Source organism: Giraffa tippelskirchi, chromosome 9, assembly GCF_054371585.1.
Source record: "Giraffa tippelskirchi isolate mGirTip1 chromosome 9, T2T-mGirTip1v1.2.pri, whole genome shotgun sequence".
In the NCBI taxonomy this organism is placed as follows: Eukaryota; Metazoa; Chordata; class Mammalia; order Artiodactyla; family Giraffidae; genus Giraffa; species Giraffa tippelskirchi.
Window position 1 is genome coordinate 32,261,084 of NC_137283.1, and position 13,057 is coordinate 32,274,140.

General features: G+C 37.6%; 1 protein-coding gene and 1 non-coding gene across 4 annotated transcripts in view; one reads left to right on the plus strand and one right to left on the minus strand.

Moving 5' to 3' along the window:
• Positions 1-13,057, minus strand: part of TAFA1 (TAFA chemokine like family member 1) — a 928,543-nt gene that overhangs the window by 703,647 nt on the left and 211,839 nt on the right. The window lies entirely within an intron of this gene.
• On the plus strand, positions 12,405-12,511 carry LOC145522165 (U6 spliceosomal RNA). Its single transcript, XR_014065963.1, has one exon. It is a non-coding gene; the product is annotated as a U6 spliceosomal RNA (small nuclear RNA).

Below are 13,057 nucleotides of genomic sequence, written 5' to 3' on the forward strand. Positions count from 1 at the left end.
ATTCTTTCTTCCACCTTATCAAGTCTGCTTTTGAGCCCTTCTAGTAAGTTTTTTTTTTTAATTTCACTTACTGTATTTTTTTGCTCCAGAATTTCTATTTTGTTTTTTTTTAAATAACTTTCATATATTTGTTGGTAGTCTCTATTTGGTGAAACATTGTTCTCATATTTTCTTTGATTTCATAAATATGATATTCTTAAGTTATTTTGACTATATTTTTAAAATCTTTATCTACTTCGTCCACCATCTGGGCTTCCTCAGGGACAGTTTCTATCATGTGGTTATTTCCTCTGTTTGGGGTATCCATTCTTGTTTCTTTTCACGTTTCATAATTTTTGTTGAAAATGGAACATATGTGGAAACTCTGAAAATTTTATTTTCCCTCTTTCTCAGAGTTTGTTATTGCTGATTGTTATTTGTTTAGTGACTTTTCTGAACTATTTTTATCAAATCTGTATTCGCTGTTTTATTTGGTAAATGAAATGTCTGCTCAGTTAGCTTAGTAGTTGGTAATTATTAAACAGAAATTTCTTTAAACTCTTGAAACCAGTAGGTGTCTCAGTCTTTGTTTAAAATCTTAGTGTGCATGTTGGGGCACATCTTAACACTCAGCCAGCCAGCTGACAACTTTACCTTAGTCTTTACTTCAGATTTATATAGAACTTCAAAGTGAGCCAGATGTGAGAGCTTAGGACATTTATCTCAGGTCCTTCTCAGCACTCACACAGCCCTGAGCATGCACATAGCCCTACATATGTGTATGACTTTCTAAATTCCAAGAAACAAGCAGGAGCTTTTCAGAGCCTTTATGAGCATCTCATTCCCTAGCTTTTTCTTTTAAGCGTTTTGGTTTGCCTGTGTTTGCCCCAACTGTTGCCCATTGCCTCAGACAGACATAAAGTTAAACATTTGTCTCTACAAATTTTTGACAAAAGCCCCCATGGAAAAGACTTTCTTCACTAAGGCTCTCTTCATTCAGTGAGCTGTAAGTCAGGTCAAATAAAGATGGCTTTGCAGGTGGGGTTTTCTCAGGAACCATTGTGATCAGTCGCTCAGTCATATCCAACTCATTGTGACCATATGGACTAGAGCCCACCCAGCACCTCCATTCATGGGATTTTCCGGGCAAGAATACTGCAGTGGGTTGCTGTTTCCTACTCTAGGGGATCATCCTGACCCAGGGATTGAACCCGCATCTCCTACATTGGCAGGTGGGTTCTTTATCACTGTGCTACCTGAGAAGACCCAGGAACCATCATACAGGTCAAATAATGACAATTCTCTGGGAATGTGACTTTGAAGAAGCTCCAATCACATTCTGTCTTCCCATTCTTTCACAATGATTGTTATCTGTTGGGTTTCAGTGCTACTGGGGAGCTATCAGGAGGGAGATGGAAACCAAGCAAGTTAAAGTGCAACAAAGCTCTCTCTTCTGATGAAGATTCTCCAGTTTTTCTTGAATGAACACATTCCAGGTTGCTACTAGTCTTTACCCATTTCAAAGTTCTGAAAAAGTTTATTCAGACAATGCATCCAGTTTTGGCACTGCTCTTATGAAGGAGGAAACTTTTGGAAGTCCTTACTCCATCATTTTCAGTGATGTCACCTCTGTGCTTCTTTCTTCATCTACAAATGCAGGGTTGACTTATAGCCTGCACAACGCTGGTTTTCCCATCTTTCTTCCTTTTTGAGTCTCCTCTTTATTTTACTTCTGGAAAAAATGAAGTGTCAAGATTGGGAAAGATGCTAGTATCAGATTTGGTAATTGTTTAGAAGATGAGGAGCGTTGAAGACTAAGCCATTTTTTTATTCATTTCATCCCATCCTAAATAGTGATTATCCTTCTAACTACATTGTTATTTACACTAAAATAAAACTGCCTACTAAAGCACACATGTTAAATGATGTTCATGTCCTGACCTTCAGAAGTAAATGTATAATGAGACCATTACAAACGCTCAAACTGATAAATACACGTTGACTGCTTCCTTTTCAATCACATCAAGAAACACATGCTTCCTCTGAATGGCTTTACCCCACCAATAGTCCACTTTTCAACTTTCCTTATCTTCACCTTCACTTGATAGCCATTTTCCCAAAGAATCTAAGTTGCTATTATTTTCAATTGTAATCAATTGATAACTATTACAAAATATAGGAAACATCAACAATATCAAAGTCTCATTGAGATTTTGATGCTGGGCAGTTAGCTGGGTTCATCACTAGCTAAGTGACACATTCTTTCACCTTATCTAAAAAGCTGAAAATGATTACTTGTAGTGAAACATTGAGGTCACCAAGGCTTATCTTAAAATCTGAATTTTTGAAAAACAGAGACCAATACTTCTATACAAACTTCAGAGCTATTTATGAAAATAAAAATGCTTTCTAGCATGTGAAATAGCCAGTGATTCATAAGAACAAAAGTAGTATTCACCATCTGTTAGAAATGCCCTTTCCCATCAAACTTGACCTTTTCCTCAATGCTTCCCTAAATTCCAAATTCTTTTCTGCCTGAGGGAAGGAAAAGCATTTCCTCCTACCAGTGACAGCCAAGACACTGCAGAACCAACAGCTGGCCAGAAGCGATTCTCCCTTCCTGTGGAGCAAGCCAAGCCATAGAAGTGGATCATTATGTTTCTAGGTGAAAATCCCAGATTGGTAGTTATTTGGTCTTTTTTTAACTTCTTTTGTTTGATGAACATTTAGTATGCCATTTCTTTACACTCAAAAATCTCTAGCATTTACGTAACCTAACCAGAAATATCTCTGACCAAATAGGATAATGAAAACTAATCAATTGAGGCTAGAGTATTAACATTAAGACAAACCCTGTACCATAATATCTTACTACGATTAACCCACAAAAATATACACAAAATAAGGACAGTTATAGTACTGAGGTCTCATTGGCAGCTGGGAAATGGAACTTGTGTTTTAGTATAACAAGTACTCACCAAGTGGAAACTTGATGTTCCAAATTTGTCCATAGTTTCTGGTTGCATTGAAGAATTCACTTACCCCTTATTACATAAATGTTTATGATTTAGAAACTGTTAGTATTTTTTTTTTATCTTTGGACTAAATTGTGAACAAAATGTATTCATTGGCTTTTAAACTGCTGTTTTAAAAGAAGGGCCTGATTCCTTATCCCAATCATAGAAGAGCCCAGGTATTTCCTAACTGCTCAGTGAAGCTATTTTGATGTGCCAAAGACAAGGTCACCAGTACAACTAGTGACTGCACCACTGGACATATTTGTCTGCCTTCAAATCTGGTCTGAAACATCTGGCTGGGACAGAAACTCACAGCCACCTTGCTCAGGGCTGCAGACAGGTCCTGAATGATATGGTCTGGGGAGGAAACAAACACCAATGTCTTGGCCACTTATTTTAATTCAAAAGGGAGATAAGGAAGTAATAACCTTCCTCCTAAAGTGAATTCCAAGGAAGGAGCTAAATAAATTTTGCCTCTACTCTATCCACACCACTATTAATCTATACAAATACTGGTCAGTTAAATTAGATTGCATTTATAAAGTGCTTGGCACCTGGGCCCGGTACATAATAAGGTTTCCAGTAAATCTTAATGGCAATTAATAATAAATCATATTCAAAGCTATTTATATTTTGCATGCATTTAAAATTCTAACAGAGAAAATGACCTCAGCGCAAAGACACCAACATAAAGTACTCTTTGTAAATATATCAGATATCATGCAATATTTCAGATGTCTAGGGAGTTGGGTGTTCTGCTTTTGCACATGTATGAACATTAAGTGAGTGTCTGTTTGGGGAGTATAAAAAGAATACTAGCAACTAAGAAAATGAGGTGTTGAGGGCATATGATCACTTAATGAAACTGAAATGGGAAATGCCTTCTACTTATCTCCTATGTGTATATGGTACAGCCAATGAACCAACAAATAGCATTTGGATCTTTATGGATTAAACATTGACATACTCAGTTCAGTTCAGTCGCTCAGTCGTGTCTGATTCTTTGTGACCCCATGGACTGCAGGATGCCAGTCCTCCATGTGCATCACCAACTCCCGGAGCCTACGCAAACTCATGTCCATTGAGTCAGTGATGCCATCCAACCATCTCATCCTCTGTCATCCCCTTCTCCTCCTGCCCTCAATCTTTCCCAGCATCAGAGTCTTTTTAAATGAGTCAATTCTTCGCATCATACTACTTTGTCTCAATATCCTCTGTGTAAGAACGCTAAGTTAATTTCTGCTTTGAGATTCATTTCAGGAAAATAATTTCCTTTATAGATTAATATATCTGCTTTCTATTTTCAGAAATCACACCCGAGTCACTTGTTATAATTCTTTTGTTACTTTAGCAGTTTTAGAATTATACTTAACTTTATCACTCAGGTGGGTAAAATCTGTTCAACCAATATATGGAGTGCTAAAAACATCAACTCCTTCTGTCCTCTCCAGATGGTTTGGATATACCTTACCCTACTCAGTGCTTGAAATTGCATTAATGTGTGAGTGAAGTCACTCAGTCGTGTCCGACTCTGTGTGATCCCATGGACTGTAGCCTACCAGGCTCCTCCGTCCATGGGATTCTCCAGGCAAGAATACTGGAGTGGGTTGCCATTTCCTTCTCCAAGAGATCTTCCCGACCCAGGGATTGAACCCAGGTCTCCCGCATTGTAGGCAGATGCTTTACCATCTGAGCCACCAGGGTATATAAAGATATAAAAATAGAAAAAAAAAAAACATTTACAGGATAGCATTCATAAGAGAGCAATGTGGCCTAACTGTGGCTAAGTGCTATACATGTTCAAATATCTGGGGGTTCAAATCCTACTTCCATCAATTACTTGCCTCTTTGATTTCTCAACATCCATGATCCTTTCTTTGTCTTTGCTCCTTAGTTTGCCTGGTCAGAAAGTCTTCCTTTTTCTCTCAAACCAAGTGATTAGCCAAAACCTTTAAGATGCACATTCTTGGCAGGTCCTTTATCTGTAGACAGCTTGTATCAATTACTAGATTCCTGTCTCTCCCAGTGAATTGGTCATAACAAGTGACCACAGATGGCTTCACCAAAGCAAAGTGTTTTGGCACCTGCCACTTAGGCTGGGATAACTGAGGAAGAGAAAATCCCTTCTTGGTAAGCACAGGACTTGCTGGTTGCCATCTTGCTACCCCAAAGGAAGAAGTTGTCTGAAATCAATGCCAGTACTGAGGGAAAAAGTTTCAAGGTGGCGATACATATACTTTTGAGTACTTGGCCCCAATCATGCCTGAAGCCTTATACCAAAAGACTTTTGCATTATACTGAGTAATAATTTACTTTTAATGGTCATGCTTACCTGAGCTACATTTCCCTCACTTACTGTTAAAGGTCTACTGACTAACAGTATTGCCTATAGCATTCTCAGTGCTGGGAATTAAATAGTAATCCCGCTTCACTGAATCAACATTCTTGTGAGAGGTATCAATGAGTCAATGAGTCATAACAACTGCTAACAGAGGATAAATACAGGGAGATATGGGAGCTCTCAGCAAGAGCACTGACCCAATTTATGAGAATCAGGCAGAGAAAGACTTTTCAGAGGGGACACCATCATATGGATTTCCCATCATCTGTTCTTCAGGGGTTAATTTAAAGATGTTACATTTTCATCCTCAAACTGAGTGTATAGTGAGTAATAATACTGACACCTAGCCACAGGTATTATCATTATAACTCTAAAACTATCATTTTTCCTTAAAATTCCCACCAAGTAAGATGTTATCCCCTCATTCTCTTTTAATAGCTAAATTTGCATTATTCATGATTATTGCCTCTAAAACATAGATTATCACAGCTGTTCAGCCATCACATATATAGTTTCCAACCCCACCACCCACTCCCAATCAGAATTTTGGCCATAGCCCCAGTTGGTACTGAGAGAGAACACATAAACGCTAAATACTATAACAATCTGTGGTATAAGGGGGGTGGAAATCAGCAGCTGACAGTGCTGTAATATTATAACCAGGAAAACAAAAATATCTTATGCAAGTGCCCATTTTTTAAAAGTGATACATTCTGACACAGCAATTCTTTGATAGGTTTGGTAAATCCATCCAAAATCTGATGGAATGGACTCAATAAAGCCTTCCTTTTATGAATTCCTCACTTTAAAAAAAATAGAGTTTGATCAGGAGTTGAGCAGTAGATTAACCAATGAAGGGCAATATAAATTTCCAACTTAAAATGTTGGAAATTATAAGAACTTAAAATGTTAAACTTAGTAAAACACTTAGTTAAAATTTTCAAACAAGTAAATATTTCAAACAATAATATTAGATTGTTCAATATCTGCTCTTACAGATTTTTCCCAATTTATTTGCTCTTTGTGGTTAACTACAAAAGATTTTGGGAGGAATTACTCCCTAAGAGATTCAGGGTTGAATGCTGTCAAGCTGTGCTTCAAAACACCCTTATAAAGAGTGAAGGAAAAAATAAAAGTAAAAAAAAAAACCAACCCTGAAATACAGAATTATCATGAAATTCTCCTTGACTAAGATGCTTCAAACTTGGAGGAATATTTGAGACATGAATCCACAAGCGCAGCCAGAAGACAGTGATAGCCAGCCTCTGGGACAGTTCCCAGTGTTTCTTGCCTCCTGGTGTTAATGCCATCGTGTAGCCTCTTCCCACAATGAATAGGACTGGCCTATGAAACCAATAGAATATTGCAAAACAGAAGTGTGATTCCAAATAAAGACATTATGGCTTTTGCCTTGCTTGCTCTTGGACCAGTCACTCTGGGGAAGTCCAACTGCCATACTAGGAAGACACTCAAGTAGCCCTCTGGAGAATCTTAAGTGGGAAGAAACTCAAGCTTCTCACCAATAGCTAGTACTAACTTGCCAGCCATGTAAGTAAACCACAGAAACAGATCCTCTAGATTCAGTTAAGCTTGCACAGCTGTAGCCCTGGTAGATACCTTGATTACAGCATCATGACACACTATGAGCCAGAACTGCTCAGCTTAAGCCACTCACAGAATCCAGATCCACAGAAGTCATGCAGTCATAAATGATTATTGCTGTTTCCAGCCAAATTGTCTGGGATAATTTGTTATGCTATGACGTATAACTAATTTACTAGGCATGCTTGTGCATGCTAAGTTGCTTCAGTTGTGTCCGACTCTTCACGACCCTATGGACTGTAGTTTGCCAGGTTCCTCTGTCCATGGGATTCTCCAGGCAAGAATACTGAAGTGGGTTGCCGTTTCCTTTTCCAGGGGATCTTCCCAACCCAGGGATTGAACTCCAGTCTCTTACGTCTCCTGCATTGGCAGCTAGGCTCTTTACCACTAGCACCACCTGGGAAGCCCAATTTACTGGACAATTAATTTCTTTATTCTCTAGACTGTAAAGTTATTGTTTATTTAATAATTAAGTGAAAATTTTTCTATGTATCTGTTAATGCTGATTACTGTTAAGAAACGAAGTGCATAATTTTCTTTCAGTGATCTGTGCACCTCAAGGTTGGGATTTGCCTAAGGCTGAAGAGGTCTATCTGTTCTTCTACTTGGTATATATCTAGTTACAGGGTGCTTTGGCATAGTGAACAAATAGCCCACCTACTCCTTCTGCAAGCCATTGTGTGTGAAAAGATGCTCATCCTATCCATGCACCTAGAGTGACTCTCTCTGCATCTTGACCTTCAAGGAATCATGAAGTAGCAAAATTGGTAAATAAATAAATAAATATTCTCAAATTAAATGCCTCTTCAACATGTCAGCTATAAGTTTTTCAAGATAAATCTGAACTCTTTCAGTGATGGGAACTCATTACTCATCAGAATTCAATCAAAATCTCAAGCAAATATATCCAAGCAAAATCTCTTTCTTCCTCTGGATTACAAATACTGGCCTCAGACACTAAGTCCTGTTTCACTCTAGTCAGTCCTTCAGATATCTAAGGAAAATTTTATATTCCTTTTGAGTTCTCTTCATGCAGGATAAAGTATTTGGCTCCAACTATTCCTCCTAAGACATGATTGAACCCCTGATACTCATGATGCTCTTCTCTGAAGTTGGCCCAGTTTCTTTTTAATCAGAACCCAACAACTAACAGTCTAAAAGGTCTGTGGATGCTTTTTTGTTTTGTTTTGTTTCCAGAGATTGAATTTGGGTACTTTTAGATGCAACAAACCCTCTTTAGTTCCCACAAACCCCACAATGCCTTCTTGTCTTATAGATCGCTTTCTGTCACCCATTTCTTTCCTATCTGGTCAATGGTTCCCATAATACAACAAATATTCCTAATGTCAAAAGGCTTATAACTGCTGCTGTTCATGTTGCATATGCCACAGGCAGAGCTGATACAGAAAGCATCTTGTGGTTATTATTGGGAGAGAACTAGGGCTTCATCATCTTCTTGCCTCATTCTTAAGCATACCAAGTTAACAGGTACTGATCAAGCATTTCCTGAACGCCTCAAACCAGAGATTTTATTGAATAATACAGGAGAAAACTGGTCTGTCTATTCTTCAAAGATGAGAAGGAGCGTCCCTGCACTAACGTAGCACATAAAGATGACTCAGAGTGTGATAATAGAGGAGAAAGCAGGAGATATGCTGCTTTAACTGGGATATCAGGCCAACAACCAGCAAATCAAAATACAAGCAATAAATACTTGAAAATTTTAACCAGTGGAAGAGGTCTACTCCTTGGTATAGTGAAAGGAGGGGATGTAGAAGGATAAACTCCTCACAGGACAATTAGGAGTCTGCTCTGTCCACCTCAAGAGTCTCTCAGGAGAACGACGACTTGGGGTGTGTTTAATCAGTGTCTGGCAATGGCTAACTCTGCCTTTGCTCCCGTGTGTTGGCAACCTTAAGGACTAGACTATTTTGAGGGGTTGAATACTGTGTGATTTAGTGATGATACAAATTTGGGAGAGTTAGATCTAAGGTCTCTTTACCTTTCTATTAAGGAAAAAGTTACAGCAGGTCAAAAATGTAGGCAGTGAGTTGTGCTCAGAGAGGAATATTAAGGAGAAATAAATAATCCATGGCACACACCAAACAATGAAGAGTGTCTTCATTGTTTGTTTCACAGTACACACTTCTTTGCAAGCCTCAAGGAGGATAATTACTTCTCCAAATATCAGCCAAAGGGGGGACAAAACCCAGCATACAATAGCACTCAACTTTTAATTACAGTGACAGCCAAAACACCATTAAACTCTACTTTAAGTCTTTGAAGTCCTAAAAAGTTCAGTCAGAAATTAGTGTACGGTCAAGTATCCAGTTTAATAGCTAATGCAGTTCCCTCTCTGTCTAGTTGAGAAGAACATTCAAAGTACAAAAGAGTGGTGCAGGAAGCTTTAAAAACCTGAAGGAAAGTAGCAAGTCTTTCAGAACAAGTCAAAAGAAAATGTGGACATCATAACCTAGTTCCACTTGATCACCATTATCCAATCATATTAGACACTCTTGAGAGGCAGAAGCAATTACTGGTTAACAGTATGAGCTTTCTTCAAGTTCAGAGAGACCTTAGTTTACCTCCTACTCTGAAGCCTGTGTTGTCTTGACTCAAACACCTAACTTCAGTGATACTCAGTTTTTTCATCTGAGATTGCAGGTAACAGTAGTACTTACTTCACTGAGAGTTTGCCATGTGCCAAACTCACAGCTAAGTGACACATCTTCTTTTTTAATCTTATTTGGTATACCCTTTACCACTTGATAGAGAACACTGAATAAAAAGCAAATTTGAGGGGAAAATTACCAATTCCATTTATGACATGTAAAGTTTGAACTATTAACAGGCCAGAGAGAAAAAATGTGCTTTAACTTGGTCTTCATGTCTTTGAGCAACATTTCCTGGTCTTCCTGAAAGCCAGCTTAGAATTTTAGACTTGCCTCAACTTCTCAACTGCCTTATGAAAGGAGCCTACATTCTAGATGTAACATGACAATACTGTATATGCAGTGGCTCAAGGCTTAACCTAAGATTGTATCATCTAATAAGCAGCTGCATTATATAAGCAGTGCTTGTCAGCTAAGATCTGTACTTTTCCCCTCATAAGTAGAATTTAATCCAGATCATCCTGATACAGTTCTTGGATTTTTTTGATGCCTCTGAAACTTCACTGTAATCAGAAGTAATCTTAAGGGAATTACTCACCTTTTAGCTTGTCACTTTTGATTTTTATTTTCATTTTGGCATTTTTCACAGTAGCTCTCCTTCCCAACTTTAATATTATAAGGAACCCTTCATTATGGACTTGAAGCCCTCCCCCCACTTCTCACCTCCCTCAACACAAACCTCTTAGTTCTTGATGAAAAGAAATGGAGAAGCATTTCTAACATAACCTGGGATGTCACAGCAACTGACTTAACATGTCCACAGAATTTTCTAACATGATCCAGTGTAGAGCAACTGACACATTGTCTACATCAGACAACAGGATAAAACCTTTGTACTTCTGTCTATCCAAGGATTAACACTCGGGCCATGAAAGAAAATGTACAACATAAAAAATATCAGAAATTTATAAGTTTCAATGGCCTCTAGTTAGCAAAGACAAGTAGTTATAAAGCAACAAGTTGGCATCAGGTATTCCCTCATTTGAAAGTCTAACTTTGTGTATATAAAGTGCTATTTAGTTTCTGCAGTTGGAAATTGCTAATGGAAAGCAGATTTCACTATTAGGTTCATAAGTCTTCCCTGTGCAAGTCTAGCCTTGTATAACTATTCCACTTTGGATATGGCCAGATTCTCTTAGGATATTAAATGCACACCTCTTTGTTTCCCATATCCTGACACAGAAATAAAGCAGGAAAGTACGTCAAGAATAGGTGAGAAGAAACTTATTCATCAAAAATTTTCATGTGAACTGTGAAAAACCAAAGGTTTTCATGCAGAAAGAATAATTTCCATTTTCTTTAGGATGGTAAAATACTATGTTCATAGCTACTATATAAGGACAAACGTCATTTAAAATAGTTAGCCCCATACCTCACTAGATATTGAGAATCAAAGCTATGAAAAAATTAAAAATAGATATTGGTTGCAAAATTTAATCAGTAAAGTTATAAAGAGAACATACCAAAGTTTTCTTTCTTTTTTTTTTTTAACAGAACAAAAACAAATGCCTAGGAGTGTGCCTCAAGCTATGAATTTCAGAGTGTTCACTGTCAAGGACTATTATGGGATATAGTGTTTAGAAATTTACATGGGCTTTTACATGTTTCATTGGCTTACTCCCCCTAACAATTTATAGAAAAGAGTATCTGACAAAACTTGTGACTTACAGACTTTTTTTTCTAAAAACCATTATTTGCAACATTTTTCTAGAATCATTTTCTTAAGAATATATCATGGGCCAATCCTTCCCACTTTCTCTAAGCTCAGTGGATAATAGCAGCTTTTTGTTTTTAAACCTATCAAGTTTTGACCCAGAACTCTACAGCTTTATAACTCTTGATCTGACTCAAATTCTATGAGCCTCTGGTTCCTCATCTGTAAAATGAGGACTGAAGTGGTTTTAGACTCTTCACAATGTTTTAATAAAGAAAGTTAGCTCTTTTTTCTTTATGAAATTCAAAGATCGTTCTAAGATTTTCCTTTCACTTCCTGACGCGGTTTCATTTAAGTTCATGATTTTGAAGAAAAAGCAACTTTAGGGGGGATTGCCAAAAATTTGCATGTGGGTTTGACACATTCCTGTCAGTTGTTAAAAAAGAAGAAAAACGAATGTTTGCCAAAAAATAGTAAGAATAAGAAGGAGAAAATGGAAGAGACAGCATAAGAATCAAAGAAAAGTAGAAGAATTAGGAAAAATTTTCAAAAAGCTCTGGAAGGTTAGTTGTTCCACAGGGACAACTTCCATAAAAGATTGAAGACCATCTTCCCAGAAAGATCCAGATATGCAAACTCACAGAAGGATCACTGAGCATGGCACAGTGCATATAGACTAGAGGATCAGTGAGAGACTGAGTCAGCACTCTCATCACTAATTGTGCAGCCATTGTTAAACAAGGAACGTGCCATTTGACCTTCCCTGAAAGCCAAAAGAACAGGACATCACCTATAAACCCAGCAGGAGTAAAATGCTTACTTATGGAAGAAGAATTGGTAGATTTCACCTGACTGGCCCTTGACACCCCATGAATACACCTCTTAACTCTTAAGGAACCTATAAGCCCCTCACATGATAATGAGTCTCTGGACATTAATTAAGGCAATGATGGAAAAATTATACCTGTCTGCACTTGGTGGGTAGGTGAGGTGAAGTTAAACTGAATAAATCCAAGATTCTTACACTAGATCAGTGATTGCACATTTCATATTAATTCCTATTTCGTTAAGATCTTGGCAAGATTAAGCGAAATGATGTGAAGTTCTTGGTTTTGTGAGGATTTAAAATGGTAGCTATTGTGCTCGCTTCGGCAGCACATATACTAAAATTGGAACGATACAGAGAAGATTAGCATGGCCCCTGCGCAAGGATGACATGCAAATTCGTGAAGCGTTCCATATTTTTAATACCATTCACCACTGCAACAAAAAGAATAAAATACTTAGGAATATATCTACCTAAAGAAACAAAAGACTTATATATAGAAAACTATAAAACACTGATGAAAGAAATCAAAGAGGACACAAACAGATGGAGAAATATACCGTGTTCATGGATTGGAAGAATTAATATAGTGAAAATGAGTATACTACCCAAAGCAATCTATAGATTCAATGCAATCCCTATCAAGCTACCAATGGTATTTTTCACAGAACTAGAACAAATCATCTCACAATTTGTATGGAAATATAAGAAACCTCGAATAGCCAAAGCAATCTTGAGGAAGAAGAATGGAACTGGAGGAATCAACCTGCCTGACTTCAGGCTCTACTACAAAGCCACAGTCATCAAGACAGTATGGTAGTACAAAAATAAACTCAAAATGGATTAAAGATCTAAACGTAAGACCAGAAACAATAAAACTCCTAGAGGAAAACATAGGCAAAACACTCTCCGACATAAATCACAGCAGGATCCTCCATGACCCACCTCCCAGAATATTGGAAATAA